Below are 16,008 nucleotides of genomic sequence, written 5' to 3'. Positions count from 1 at the left end.
AAGCCGCATAGTGAGTCTCACCCCTTTCTTGCGATCAGTATCCCGCTTGGTTTGATTTCGTTTATGTTTACGCTTTCATATATCATGGTAGAAGACATCCTCTTGTAGTGCTACATTGAAGTTCTTACCCTTGATAAGGATAAGGGGCACACTTTAGGGTTTGCTTATAAATTGGTAGCTACACTCTCACTGAAACAACAACAGAAGCTCTTTAGTTTATTTATACACCATTGCCGTCTTTCGTCTCTCTCTGGTTTTGGATGCCTCTCCAGACAAAAGCTCTCTCATTTCAGTTCGTTCTGATTACGAAATGGATTATTGGGAACAACCTTCTCATATCTACCTAGAATAAATTTGAATAAATTTGAAGGAACTTGTCAAGAAGTCACTACAAGAAAATGGACATTTGGTGACCAATAATTTTGTCAGGGAACTACCTTGTTTAGTCGTGAAATACAATTTGGAACAAAAAAAAAATTGTCATCCAATCATCGTCGTGGAAACTTTTTATGGTCGCAGGAGATAATTTTGGTGACACCAAATTTTTTGTCGTTGTATATGTCTTTCATTGACTACCGTAAATTGTCTTCAAAGTTCAAAATTAACGACGATAAATTTGGTCATCAAAATTAATTCTGGCGATAAATTTTTTTTCTCATTAAATGTTTTCATGACAATTTAGTTTTGTCCCGGTAATAAGTTCAAGCGACAAAGTACTTTATCTTTAAATCATACTTTACTAACAAGTGTTATTGTCTCCAAAGAGAGCTTTGGATGATCGGTACCACCGTTTTTAAAAATGGTTTTTTAGACAAATATTTCGACCATTAAAAGTGAGTTTTATACACAAAGAAAATTGGTCCCAAATTTCTTTTATTGACTAATGTATTTAGTTTACAAAGATCCGTTTTGTTTTATAGACAAAAAATATTGGTCTCGGAATAAAAAAATATTAATGACAGAAAACAAATTGTGTCAAAATTAGTTTTTTTGGTATCAGATATATTTATCGATGGAATACAAATTTATAGACAAATTTTGCTTGTCTCATAAAATTTTTCAGAGATAAAATATATTGTTTTTAAAATTTTTATTGGGAGACAAAAAATTTGGTGATTAAACGATTTTCTTTTGTCTCTAAATAATTCTTTTAGGCGAGGATAAATTTTGTTTTTAATTTTTATTTGAACAAAAGTAGATTCGCCCCTTTTTTTGCAATCAACTATGTTTGTTTCCAAAATAGTCAGCAACAAATGTAGTCTTTGTAATTCATTAAAATACGAAAATAATATAGAAAAGAAAACCATTTAAACTGAATAATATTCTGATAATTGCACTCATAGCTGCTAATTGAACTATTTAAAAGACAACACTTCTACAGTACTGAAGAAAACTAATACTCATGTAACTTTAACTAGAAATAAAGGAGTAACATAAAACTAAGCACTAAACAGCTTCTGGATCTTCAATGGTTGGAGAATCAGCTGGACTAAGAACCAATATTTAACCGAGTGCATTGTGCCTGGAACTTGCATTGGGCTTCTTTAATTTGTTCCGTTTTCTCTATGTATAAATTGATTTTTTTCGTCATGTGAAACTGGCAACGGATGCCCTAGAAGCCTTTGTCGTCCCTTGAACTTGAACGTGTACGCCCTTGAGGCCTTAAAATTCTCATGGCAATCACGGCATTTCTGAAATTTAAGACTCCACAAACGAGCACTGAGTCTCCTCAATTTGAATAATGGAAAAGAAAAAGAGAACTAGAAATGATGTTTCACAGTTCTTCTTATACCTTGTTTGTTTCCATGTCGGAGAGACAAGGAATTGATCACCATATCTAAAACTAAAAGAGATGAGAGAAACACAAACTGGATTTGAATCAGTCAGGAATCTTATCGGAAGTGGTTGCCATTTCCCCAACCAAAAAAATCAGTAGCCTAACTGCATCATTAAAGAGGGGAATTGCCACAATCCACTTGTTGCCACTACCCAAAAAGTTTCAATGCCATCACAACAATGACACTGACAAGAATCTGCAGCACACATGAGATATTGCTGTTAGAAAGGCTACCTTGTTCAACTGAAGCACTTGACTATAGAAAATAGACACACTTAGGGAGATAATAGGGAGGGGTCATCAGATAGTACATCTCAATCTTTCAATAATTTTTTATGGATGCTCAGTTTCTGTAAGTGATTACTAATAAAAGATCGCATGTAATCTAAGTATCTGTCACACACAACAATCTGTTCACATACTAACTAAAACATTGCAACATAATAATCCTTGGGATAATTGTACACAATATTGACCCTGCTTTGCAGACCAAACACATGACCAAACTTTTGAAGCAATCTATACGTAAGCTAATCACGACAAGGCATGATTGCATACGCTTTAGGCGATCAAATTAACCACACCAATAGCATTATCCTTAGGTGAACTGAAACGAACAATTATTGGGAAACTTAAGGAACTACTAACTCATAATGAAATTATTAGCCTGAAATCCATTGCAAAACAGAAAAAGGCAAGCTAGAAGAGGGAGAATTTTACCAAATAGCACCAGTTCCAGGGAGCAATGTTTGTACAACTTCTTAACAGCACCAGCAGTATATCCAGCCTAACAAGCCGACTTAGACACATAAACTGCAGTTGTATCATATGGACTTCATGGACAAAGCTTAACCGGGATTTTCTGGAAAAATATAACATGTATTCATTAACTGAATGAGAAGTCTACATTCCGGACAATGAAATACTCGATGCAGACCTGCAAGTAGGTTAGTAACACTGGAGTACACTTGACTAGAGTTCCATCCGCAAATGCCGTTACAACAGCTAGGAAGATAGACAAAAGTAATACCCTGCAGGTGATGCATAAAATATTAAAGACAATACAAATACAAGGCCTCACCTGTCAGCATTGGTTAGGTCTTCCAGCTGTATGCGTTTCATCAATAATCTGTAAAATCAACAAGAAAAAACATCAAAACCATATGAAATTGGTTATTAAACCACAAGCAAAGCTTAACAAACACAAATTCTATAAATTTAAAATAGATATACTACATTTTTATTTGCATCCAGGAGGCCAATGATTAATGGCTTCATCTACATAAGTTAGTTAAACCAAAATCTTCCCGGCTCATCACCTTCTTGTGTTTCAAGTTGAATTTATCTGGTTTCAGAGAGGGGGGTTAGAGAGGTTAAGTAGCAGATCAGACTACTTATTCTACTTCACAATTCAGACACACATATTATTAACCATAGGTCCATAGAGATAGCATTCATTCCACAAATGCCAACTTTGATAAAATTTCAAGACTTTACTCAAAATCTAGAGAAACCAGAAACAAGTATGAATTGTAATAACCTAACCTTATGAATCATCTTCCTTGGCCACAAGAAATTTTCCCCCAAATTTTCTCACAAGAAACTATAACATCTGCATCATTCAACAAACAAAATTAACACCAGAAACCCTATAATTCTAATTAGCCACGAGAACAGTTGAGACCACTGATGCTAATGGTAAAAAATTTACCAGAAAATACCAATTCCTTGATGTCGATGCTTCGATTTGATGAGGATCTTTAGACTTTTTATTACATGGCGAAATCTGCATAATACACGCTCAAATAGTTCAAAACCCTTATGAACCTGAGTGAAAACCAAATAAACTACGAAAATTAACCTATATAGATTAAAGATAAGATCAAACAAACCCTAGATCTTGCTTCAATCTTTGAGTTTAAGATATTAATAACGCCCAAGGATCAGATACAACGCCATGTATGTGATCTCTGCTTTACGTATTCGTAGTTCGTGTTTATTAGACTTTGATTTCGAAATTTGGTTACCAGATTTGGTTGAAGCGAGTTACAGAGGAGAACATACAGAGAAAGAGAACCGAAGAAGAGAAAGAGGAAACTCAGAGGAAACATAACCTTTACCTTTATGTTTTTCTATAAATAATATTTTGGACGGTGGAGATGGATCCTCGTACGGATTGTGGAGATTATTCAACGATATACATTTGGTTTTGTATTCTCGTACGGATTGAGACAAGTGTGTGGGAACGGCACGATAGAAATCCAATGAATTTATATAAATTATAGAACAGATTTGGATATTTTTCTTCACCGTCGACTATATATAAATTTGAAGAATGTACGAAATTGAATCAGAAAAATGATAAATAAATTTGATAATTATTGTTGTCTTCCGATTAAACAAATTTTAAATTCCAACGATGATAGATAAAGTGTTCTGGTAAAGATTCAGACTTAGTGGAAGATGTCATTAAGGATATATGACAATATTAGTAGGTTTAGTGTTCTGTTATAAATTCTGACTTAGTGAGAGACGACATATAGATAATATGAACAATATATATCGATAGATTTATGATTCTGATGGTAATCCCGAGTTAGTGGAATGGCTTATTTAGGATAATACAACAAACATTGGTTAATTTAGAGATCCATTAGAAATGGGTCTTTAAAGGCCAATTTCCCGAAAACGATTTGGTAATAAACTAGATTCTAACATAAGAAATTGGACATTTGACATAAAATGTTTTTCAGACCTACGATAAACTGAAAACGTGGAAAATCCTCTTCCTCACCTTGATAAATGTTTATTTTCTTCCAAACTAAATTTTATGTTGTTGATGCAATTATTGACCTTTGACTTGGCAGAATTTCTAAAAAATGTGATCAGTGAGATGATTTAAATTCTTATTTGCAAGTTTAGATTTTGGATTTATGTGAAATTTGATGAACAAAATGGAATTTCTGTAAATGAAGTAATAAAGAACAAGACTGTGAAATTATATTAAGATCGGAGACTCGTATGAAGATTGTTAACCGTAACCGTAGACTTTCTGATGAGGATATCATATCATTTGAATCAAAATAAATATTCAAGAGAAATTCTAATACATGGTAACTCTGAAATCTTTGTAGTTGTGAAATCTTTGTAATTCTGCGATTCTATTGCGTTTTGTAAATCAAATCAAAAATCTTTTTATTCTCCGCAAAAGAAATATTCTAGAGAAATATATAAATTGATTTTCTCAGTTTTTTGTAATTTGAAATCTCGCAATCTTTGTAATTTTGAAGTCTTTGTAATCTTGAAGTCTTAGTAATCTTTGAAATCTTTGTAATCGTGCGATTTAATCGCTTTTTGTAAATCAAATCAAAAATCTTTTTATTCGTTCCTAGTATAAAGTAAAATGTTCAAGGAGGTGGTACTTATCTTTCATGTGAGTCGCTGTTGTTGTCAAAGAAGTGGCAGCAAAAAGAAGTGTGAGAAGTGAGACTTGAACCCTTGATCTGCTTCTTGGATTTTCTCGCACCATACCAACTGTGCTAAGCCTCTTTTGTAAAATAATCAAAGTTCTTGCGAAGTAATAAAATTCTAATTGTGTAAGAGGCAATTCTGTATAAATTTCGCATAATAAAAATAAACATGCAAGAAGCGAGAATTGATGCCGCAACCTGCTGTTTGCATTCATGCCTCCTGACCAACTGTGCTAACCCTCTCTTGCGAAATAATCAAAGACTGTGCGAAGTAATCAAATATCAACTCTGCGAAACGAATATTTGCGAAGCAAAAATTATTTGGTCGCAGGGAGAATCGAACCCAAGTCCTCTAGTTTGCATACTCCTTCTCTGACCATCTGCGCTACTTGTTACTTGCAAAAGAAACACACAATGTTGTACTTTATTCCATTTCTTCGCCTTTAGGATTTCAAAAATGTGCGAAAAATTAAGCTTGATGAGGGATTCGAACTCGAGTCTTTTAACTCACTCTAGTGAAGCTTGACCAACTGTGCTACCTCTTGTTTGCGAACTAATGAAATAATATTGCGAAATTATTCATTTCTTCGCTATCTGTAAAAAGAAGAAAACTATGCTCGCAGGGAAGTTCGAACTTGCGACCACGAACGTACATATTGTTCTCTTGACCAACTGTTCAAGAATCTCTTTGCGAAATAAACGCACAATGTTTTTCTCTTATTCTTTTATTCTCCCATGCAAATGAGAAGAAAATTAAAAATATGTGTCTCTGCGAAATTCGAACATGTGACCTATCGCTTACTCGCTCCAGTTCAAACCATCTGTGCGAATTTCTGTTTGTGATAGAAATTGCAGCATCTGCCTCTTATCTTTTCTTCGTCCTTCCTTAACTTCTTTCACATTTTCCTTCTTCTCCTGAACATGAAAAACTTCCACTGAAACTTCCATTTTCTCTTTAAATTTCACCACAACAACTAATTTTCTCTCTCACTCTTTTCATGTCTTTGAATTGTTGATGATGTTTACTCCCTGAAAGTGTGATTTCTTCCATAAAATTTCCATTTTTGAACTTAAACTTTGTAGATCTAGAAAAATATGAACAGTAGTTAATCTTCGTGGAAACTTCTTGAACCAACAAGCTACAGGAGGGATAAATCCTTTACTCCTCCTTGCAACGAAAGATGATAAAATAAAGCAGTGCGAAGACCAAGTTCAACAGATGAAAAAGGATGCTGCAAGTTTTCGACAAAATGTCCTTAATCAAGTACTGGCTCGTAATCCAAATGCTGATGCAGATTTGGATACTATTCACGAAGATGCTTAGTTTTTTATTTTCCTAGAATCACTACCTTTGAAGTTTATTAAGAGATTAGCTTAGGTGAATGCTTAAAAGCGTCCCTTTTCAGTTTGTTAAGTGAGTGACTCTGCATTGTTAGTGTGTTTAGTATTTTATGAGTATCAGGTCTTTTAAACATGTTCAGTAATGTCAATGAATGTCTAGTTGGTTTTTTAGAAGTGTTGTTTTTTCCCCCTTTAATGGCTTGATTTATTATCAAGTCACTTCATATTTCTTTAATGGATTTTGTTATGTCTTCTTTGTTCTATTTGTTCTAAACAAGTGCCAACTCTTATTCTCCGACTATTGTCAGTGACCTTATTGATGACTCCACAAACTCATGGAATGTTTCGTTTTTGCTACTTTGACTCTTGATATTGCTAAGACAGTAAGGCTGTAACTAGAATTAGATATGGACAAAATGACTCTGTTAGATGGAATCCTGAAAATTCTGAAGTATTTAGTACTAAGTCGTGATACTCTTTTATCGATCTCAAACCTTTATCTAATGATAGCAACGTATCTTGGGATAGGTCTGGAATATCAAAACTGCTCTTAGAGTTCAACTGTTCATCTACAAGTGTATTCAGAATGTGCTCCCTCTTATCTCTATTCTTTCTAGATACACTAAGGTAGTTAACAATTGTACCTTTTGTGATTACCACGATGAGACAATGAAGCATCCTTTTCTCCAATGTTCTTTTTCAAGGAGTGTTTGGTTTTCCAGCACTGCCAACCCCTTGTTTTCATACTTGATACCCATTTCTGTTAAAAATTGGATTCTTGATTGGAGTACTAACCCTGCCTTTTGTGCCTCAGTTCTCTGGCACATTTGGAAGGCTAGATGCAAGAAGATTTTCGACAAAACACGTCCTAACCCAGGAAGCATGCAATCTACGGCTAGAACTTTCAAAAACTTATAGTCATATATGCAGCAAAATGTGTTGATTGCACCAAATGGGAATTGTGGAGGCACTTGTTTGGGGGATTTCTCTTGGAAACCAAGATATCATCAAAGAATTCAACTGCAATAATCTAGTTAAAGAACTTAATGGAGAGAGAGAAGAACCAAATGAGATGGCAAGCAAAGTTTACTGGAAAGACTAAAACCACAAACCTTTTGAATTATGATAGCTTTAAGAATTTAAAAATTTTCTGTGTTGAAGGCTAATCTTGCAACTAAATTCATAATATTAATATTTTATATGTCACCTATACTTTTTTTTAGTGTCTTAAATTTTGTTCATATTTTACTGCCAACTATCTTTTGTCTCTAATATATAAGTATTCCTAACAACAAATTATTTAGTCACCGGAAAATTTTTGTTGTGTCTAAAACTTAGTCACTGTAAATTTGTTTCTAGAGACTATTCTTATTTGTGGATGTAGTTGCAGGAAATCCTACAACACACCCCTTGTAATAATTTGTAGATCTAAACATAAAAATGATGATAAGAATGCTAAAATTGTAAAGAGACACAAGGTTTACGTGGTTCGATCAATTTGATCTACATCCACGGGGTTAGGTTTTACTATGATTATTTGTAATTACATCTTGATTACATGGAGACTCCATCAATGAGTATTTGGAGCTCTAGGTTCTTGAAGGAGGAAGAAGAAGGAGATAATAATAATACAACCAATTCTACTTTCTCTCTCTACAGAATGTATCCTCTCCTAAAGTGTGTCTCTCTTTCTGATTATCTATCCTCTTTCTTTCTCTTGCCTTTCTCTTTATATAGGTGTTTACATAGTGGATGACAGCTAATGTACAACTAACATTTCCCCTAATTTCGGATCTGGCTTGCGGTATTTTTGCAAGCTTACAAATGTAACATTCGCAACATTCTTAATTTTCGCAAGATCATCACACTTTTCTCATGTTTAAGTTGATGTCATCTGTTATGTCGATGTTTTCGCGATGTGTTGTTAATAATTTCGCAAGCATATTCTTCTGTGCGAGATTCTGATCCTACAGTGGAAAAAAAATCACGATAGCATTAATATTTTATTTCTCGCCTAAAATTTATATCGTGGTTAAGTATTTTAGACGCTAAAACACTATGGCGACAAAGTCTCATCCCGTCACAGTCAAAACTTACTAGCGACCGATGGATATTGTCACCCTATATATATTTAACGAGAAAACAAAATAATGGTTACAAATTATGTTTTTTGCGACCGGTTTCTATCATTGTCAATATAAGTAAAATTTGTGACTTGCAAAATTCTCGCTGAACAAATCATTGGCGACAAAGGAAATTGTGACAATTCTAGAGACCAAATAGTTTTTTTGTCGCAAACAGAATATTTATACTAGCAATTTTGCGATTCGTCACATGTGAATATGTTTGCTGACAAAAAATATTCGATGGAAAATTTTTTTTTTCACTAAATGCCCATTTTCTTATAGTGAGTTGTAGTCGGTCTGAGATTGAAAATAAATTTGAATTTTCGATCTGAAATGTTTCGAGTTTAGTAAGATTAAATTGCAGTTTAATGATTCTGTACTTCATATTTCAGTAATAATTTGATTATGCAAGCTGACGACAAGACCATCTTAGTTCACTTGTACTCCTCCATTTTAATTCTCCTGTATGATCCAAAAGCTGAAGCGTGTTGTTTGACTGACCGGACCCGAACTAGTGCTGCCCATATGTGATTGATACAGTGGAGAAGTGAGAACTTTTGGTACATAAAGTTACCAAAAACCATAAAAACAAGGCACGCTCATCCATTTTGCATATGTAGGAGCGGTAGGGAGCCAGATTTCCCAAATGGAAGAAGCAAAACAAAAGAAATTTGTTGCCAAAAGTTACATCGTGTCCTGCAAATTCTCAGTCCTCGGCACAAACAGCATACTTTAAATTTAAAAACGGTCCCAACTGAACAACCATGAACCGCAAATACAGCCTTGGACTCGTTTATGGATCTTTGATACTCGCCCACGGAAGGTGCTTGTTAGCAGCTATTATCGGGCCGAATTGTTTCAGTTACAGATTTTGGCCCGGGTCAGCTCGTAGTGAAGAACTAGGGTTAATACGAGTCATATATAAATCTCCTTAACCGAAGGTTGCCTCTTTCACTTCTTCCCTAAAGCTTGCAGTCATAAACTAGATCTATCTTAGTCTTTCTTCAATCCAGAACTCTCTTTGGAAAAAAATCTCTTCCACTTGCCTCATAAATTAGGGTTATGAGTGGGAATCCTCACTTACAAAGTACAAACAATCATCTTTGCTCTAATGTCATAATGACTTATCCTCTCATGGCTACCTGCAATTCTCTAAATGTGTCTTTATATCCCGTCAAAGTTGAAGGAAAGATGATATGGAAGATCCATAGATGAAGATAAAGAAATCTTGAAGGAGATAGATATTGAAAATTAGTCCTGAAACTATGAACTTGATAATCCAAGTGATCTTTGAAGCTCATGAAAGAAGAACAATTCTTGTGTATCTGTGATTTTCTTTAACTTCTTATTGTGAAATTTATAATGAAATTCAGATTTTATTTTAATATTTCTGTTTAATTGCCCTAAGATTTAACAATTGAAGGAAAATTACACCACAATTGCACTCCAAAGTTTGGTCTTTTTCTTCTGGAAATTGTTCATTTATGTGATGAATTAGCTTCATAAAATTTATTGTATGGATACTCCGTTTCTATAAAATTTTGATCACCAAGGACCCCAGATATATTGTGCGCCATAGAAACTCATTTAAGGCCTGTATTTAGAAACCCATTTCTGAATCTTTAACTTGAATATATACAGATTTTGGTGCTCAACTATAATCATTATGTTTTGTTTCTCTGGTTCTTTGTTTCCGTCTCTCAGTAACTGTAAGGCTTTCGTCTGTGATTTGTTCAATTATTGAGGGTTATATCAGTTTTTGGTTAAGACAACATAATAATAGACGCAGAGACTTAGAGAAGAAGATTGTGATGCTTTGATAAAGTCTGTGCAGAAATCAAAATCTTTTAAGTAATGAAGGTGATTAGGATCCAGCAATATGCGGAATGCCTTTATTAAGATATTAACTCATAGGTACTATTGGCGGTTTGCAGCGATATGCGATACTGGCGCCTTTCCGAGGATAAAGTGCATTAAGGCCTCCAAAAGGATGAAAGGGAGACATGTCTTGAGGCTTCAACTACAAAAACTGTCGAATTGAGCACATTCTGAAATATAAAACCTCACAATCTACTGGTCTTAATTTCGACTGTCAGAAATCCGTTGATTTTGAACGGCTCATTTTCAAAGTAGTAGATGGTGGTGTTATACGCCTCGGAATACGTTCATTTTTGGTAGATATGTTGAACTTGGTAAGACGAACGTATCCCCAAAATATTAGCTTCAGATCTGTTACAGTTTGGTTTTTATTCGCAAAAATGATGCCCAACACGTGATATAGTGTGATAATAAAGGTGTGAGGGGATCCCTCCTCTATTTTAAGTTATTTTAATGCTCTAATTCCGTTAGATAGTCAAATCCTTACACATGTAAAACAACTAGGATTGCGTGATCAGTCACCAGTCTCAAACGTCTTCAGAAGTAGGCGATACAAAATATAGAGGTGGACGAAATCCTACATTCAATTCTCGATCAAACTAGAGGTAGACCAGAAAATTCAGTCCAACTCCAAAATATAGGTCATGATGTGATATTCATGCAAACCTAAGATTTAGAAACTGTAAACCTTTTGGAAAGTCGAGGTTCCCAGCTGAACAACCATGTACCGCAAATATAGCCTTGGACTCGGCCTTTTTGAACAACCTTGTACCAAATATAGCCTCTTTGAAAGCCAAGGTTCCCAGCTGAACAACCATTTACCTGCGGTTGGTGTTTTTTCTTTATTCTCCAAAAATAAAACAAAAAAACAATGGATTTTCTATTACTCGGCCTCGGAAGGTGCCAGTGAAATGGTGAAAACTACAGGGAGACCCATTCTACAGATTTTCTACACAAAAAAACAATGGATTTTCTATTACTCGGCCTCGGGCGGAAAAGTTCACGTGCGCACCCAATTTTCGTGAGAAAATTTTTCCCAAACCCACAATTTATAAAATTTGGTTTCTAAGATATCTTATCTTCTTCTTCTTCACGGGAATTTCTTCTTCAATTATTTTTCTTTTCTTCCTCCCAACTCTGACTTATGATCAATAATATTGATAGACAATATAATCACAAGAAGATTGGAAACAATAGATGAATGAAATCGAAAATTAGGGTTTGAGGTGATGTTATGAGATGAATCGAGATCTTGTTGTTTGTTATTTCCGAAAGATGTATGAATACGTTTGTTTGTTTTTTATGATTGAGAAGATGGATCTGAGATGGAGATAGGGTTTTGTAATTGTTTCAATCAAGTAGAACAGGAAGAAAAGTTAATTAGAGATTTAGAAAATACAAGGAATAATAATAAAGCTTATTTGAGCTTGGATGATGAACAACGACGAAGAAGAAGAAGATGATGTTGTTATGAGTGCATAACATGTCATGCGGTCAAAAAATGGATGCATAACACATTATCCGGAATCTTTGTTATTTTGTGTGAAATTGAAAATTGATGCATAATGCATCATGCAGTCGAGAAAATGGATGCATAATGCATTATGCATCGAGAAAATTGTTGCATAATCTTTTATGCATCGAGAAAATGGATACATAAAATCAACCAATACAATGGCTACATAACTCGTTATAGATGTATAACTTTGTTATGCAGTCGAGAAAATGATTGCATAATTCGTTATGCGTCTGCATAATGTGTTATGCATCTGTTTTGGAGGCTGCAAAATGAATATGTAGTCAGTTTTCAAAACTTTTCCCTAAAATGATGATCACCTCCGACTTTTTCGTGAAAAACAAAAATTTGATATTGGTGTTTGTACTCGTTGTGTAGCTCTCTTAAAAAGATTTTCAACGATATAAAATTTGTTATATCCAAGTTGTGTTGCCAATTATACCCCCTGAAAAATTAGGCTACATAACGAGTTATACCTGAAAAAATAGTATGCATAACGAGTTATGTATTGATTCTCAATAATTTCGGATAATTTTGGGTGTCACGGTATCTAAAATTAATTGCGGGTCTGACAATAAGAATATTATTTTTTTTGGGTCTGCGCCTAACCAAAGTTCTTGGTGAAAATTGTAACCCACTATTTCTTTCGGTGTTCAAAGAGCGTTTAACTTCCAAACCCACAAAAGAATTACTATGAATTGCTACATCGTGATCCTGCTAGACATTTGTTCATACAATCATATAGCTAGGTTTACTGATGAAAGGTCAAAGACAAATAAAAACTTAAAAGAAACCCTAGCAGCAAGAGGAACAGATACATGTCGAGAAACTAAAATAAGTGAAAAAAAAAACACCCAACGGAAAGCTACATATATTCTTCTTGTTTACTCCCAACCAGTGCCTAGCTTTCCTGATCACTACTTCCCTCAGAAATACAACTTGAAGGAAATAATGATCACACACTCCAGCCGTAATAACAGTACATCCGTTTTTGATTTACAGGGAAGAGACAGACTGAGAGAGAGAGAGAGATGACAAAGTGCGCAGTTAATTCTGCAACCTCTAATCATTATCGAAATTCGAAAACTCCATGCCCTACAGAGTAGACTCATGAGTCTTCGAGTTAGATAACATCCTACCAGAATGTCCTCTCGGAATCTGAGAAAAGAACATTCAAAGCTCTATGTTGCGGTGTACCTGATACCTTGCTGCGTAGTGCCCCCTTTGGTGGTTCGAGGGCGAGATGGGTCAGATTCAGTCCAGCAACCACATCACGGCTACTGGAAACAGCAGCACGCCTTGATGAACACCAGATCTTCCCAAAAAAGTTGAGCCAGATAACTGAATAGTTTCAAGCAATTTATACGGTCTGCTCCTTGGGAATTAATCATAAACCAAAATCAATCTTGCACAATATAGGCATTCCGCATTCTACAGCATATTCACATATCTTTGGAAGTTATATCCAAGAAACTAGAATAGCTAGGATTCCAATCAAGCACTACAAATCACTAGAATGCTAAAATATTCCTGGTTCAGTCACTTCCACATGAAAGTGATGCATATAGTTACTACGATTTATTATTGTTCTGTTCTGCGTGTTGAATGATCTGGGGTATCTTCCAAAAATTATGCATATATAATCAATCTGATACAAAGATAGATATTCTTAAGGTTATGGCCTTTCTCTGACGGTATACAAACCTTTTCTAAGTGACTAGCAGCAAATAACAAACTCACATAACATATGAAGAAAGTGTGAAAAAGATACGTACACCGATCTTTAGTAACAGCAACCGTTAGCTACTGGACTTGTCTGCTTTGACGGGATTCCTGTGTTTATACCTTGGGCAGAGAGCCTAGGACTCTCCTACGAGTATCATTAGCAGCAGCCGAAGACCAACCTAGTTATTTTCTTCCTTCTTCACCGCCTGGTTCAAAGTAATAAGTGACCGAGATTAAACTTTAGCATATGTAAGCCAGAAAATATATCATGCTCATGTATGGGTCCAACATTACCAAGAAATGGAAAACGTAATAAGAGAGAAAGAATATCGACCCATAGTGAAACAAAAGCAGGATTATGGTCAAGTCAAACAAACACATAACCAAACTGAAAACCTGACACAAGGCCTGAACTGAGATGTTCGGACATTATGGTAATTGTAAATCAGTTCTAGATGTTGAAACTTTCTTTGCGCTGATTTTCTCATACTTTGTTAATTTTAAGGAAGATGAAGATTTTGAATCAAAATTTTTAGGAGCTCTGTTGTGGTGACAAATTTCATTAGTTGCTAATTTAATTGGCATAAGTACTAAGGAAAATGAATTGGGATTGAGTTTGATGTGGAAAATAGATGCAGATATAATTGATTTTAGTTTCTCACCACCAAATGGGTGAGAAATTAAAATGTTGTTTTCAAATTTGCTTCAGCATTTCTAGATTTAGCAAAGTCATAAATATGTTTAACTTGACTTTGATATACAGGATTTAGCAAGAATCAAACCGAGAGACACAGCATTTTAGCAAGAATCAAACTGAAAGCCACAGCATTTTAGCAAGAATCAAACTGAGAGCCACAACATTGTTCTTGGGTAACGCAATCATACAAGTTCCCCTGTACGAGAAGAAAGTTTTTCTGAATTTTTCTCCACTAGTCTTATAGATTTATCTACTTTGATAAAATGTTTGAAATTGTTAGACAACCTAACGACAAATGCATATAATTAATCAATCCATTAAACAAAAAAGCAAACCACAGTGAACATACATTAGTAGATTAGTAAGCATCAATGCACCTGGGTGGTACGAGGTATGTCTTTACCACTCTATCTGCAGCCCGACCAATTACTATGCTCACATAATTCTGTAGGTAAATGAGTACTTGGTGATGGTATTGCTCATTCCCACATACCTGAGAAACCGGAAACCATGCTCAACTTTCAAATCAAACCAGACAATATCCATAAGCATTTCTATAGAATATATAGTCTGACTAAGAAAATCTCTATAGAGTAATTATGTTTCTTTGGCAGTTTATCAAGCAACTGATGCACAAACAAGTTAAATTATTTTTTGGCTCGACGGGAGCTTAGGAACTAAGTAATATGCACTACTTGCTATTCATTAGGAGATTAAACAATTTATCTGCAATAGCTTTTAGATAGAGATTTTTTATTGTAAAAGACGCTTAAAAGAAAACACCAAATCTAACGATACCTTTTTAGGAGAAGTTAAACCAAGTAATGTGCACTACTTGCTATTCATCAAATAGAAGAGGGAAATCATATTTACCTGTTTCGCAATGGATTCATGAGCAACCATAGGATCCTTTGATTCATATAAAATGTAGCATCTGAGGTTGTTATGTTGTTGCTGCTGCTAAAAATCATAACGACATTAATTCTATGCACATCATAAACCCTAGAAAAATGAGATCCCCAAAGTAAATCTTTAATTTTTCCAGAAAAACCTAATTAACGGACCCTTTCTCATAATCAATACAGGACTAGATATAGGGTGAGAGAGATTAATTAAACATAGAGGGAGATGGAGAAACCTTGGAGTTGCAAGAGAAGGAGGTTGGTTTCTTATCTCAAACGCGTGCAGTTCAAGTCTAGGAAGAAAAGGATGGTTGGGGAAACATTGTGGGAGACCTTTTTATTTTTCACATATTTTCTGATATATATAGAAGAAAATATTATTTACTTAATTTTTTTTTCAATATTTGAATTGTTACACATTTCAAGCGTAACATAATTAGTATAAGCACTATCATACTCATTAGTGTAACAATTCAGTGTCACAAATTACCGAATTTGGTGTAAAACCTACCGGGG

General features: G+C 34.6%; 2 long non-coding RNA genes across 6 annotated transcripts; both read right to left on the bottom strand.

The window, feature by feature from the left end:
* Positions 1-1,289: 1,289 nt before the first annotated feature.
* LOC113293667 lies at positions 1,290-3,972 on the bottom strand. 2 transcript variants are annotated; one of them, XR_003332445.1, is made up of 7 exons: positions 3,730-3,972; positions 3,549-3,623; positions 3,383-3,449; positions 2,919-2,966; positions 2,558-2,699; positions 1,793-2,033; positions 1,290-1,691 (listed from the first exon to the last, which is right to left on the bottom strand). It is a non-coding gene; the product is annotated as an uncharacterized LOC113293667 (long non-coding RNA). The 2 variants fall into 2 exon arrangements; XR_003332444.1 differs by having other exon boundaries at positions 1,290-2,033; positions 3,730-3,961.
* A 9,037-nt stretch (positions 3,973-13,009) lies between these two features.
* LOC113293665 lies at positions 13,010-15,778 on the bottom strand. 4 transcript variants are annotated; one of them, XR_003332441.1, is made up of 5 exons: positions 15,464-15,778; positions 14,968-15,083; positions 13,944-14,099; positions 13,366-13,816; positions 13,010-13,263 (listed from the first exon to the last, which is right to left on the bottom strand). It is a non-coding gene; the product is annotated as an uncharacterized LOC113293665 (long non-coding RNA). The 4 variants fall into 4 exon arrangements; XR_003332443.1 differs by having other exon boundaries at positions 13,010-13,816; positions 14,940-15,083; XR_003332440.1 differs by having other exon boundaries at positions 13,010-13,816.
* Positions 15,779-16,008: the final 230 nt, after the last annotated feature.

This window comes from Papaver somniferum, chromosome 7 (assembly GCF_003573695.1).
Source record: "Papaver somniferum cultivar HN1 chromosome 7, ASM357369v1, whole genome shotgun sequence".
NCBI classification, from domain to species: domain Eukaryota; kingdom Viridiplantae; phylum Streptophyta; class Magnoliopsida; order Ranunculales; family Papaveraceae; genus Papaver; species Papaver somniferum.
Note: the sequence above shows the minus strand (reverse complement) of the source record. Positions and strands in the feature narration are given on the sequence as shown.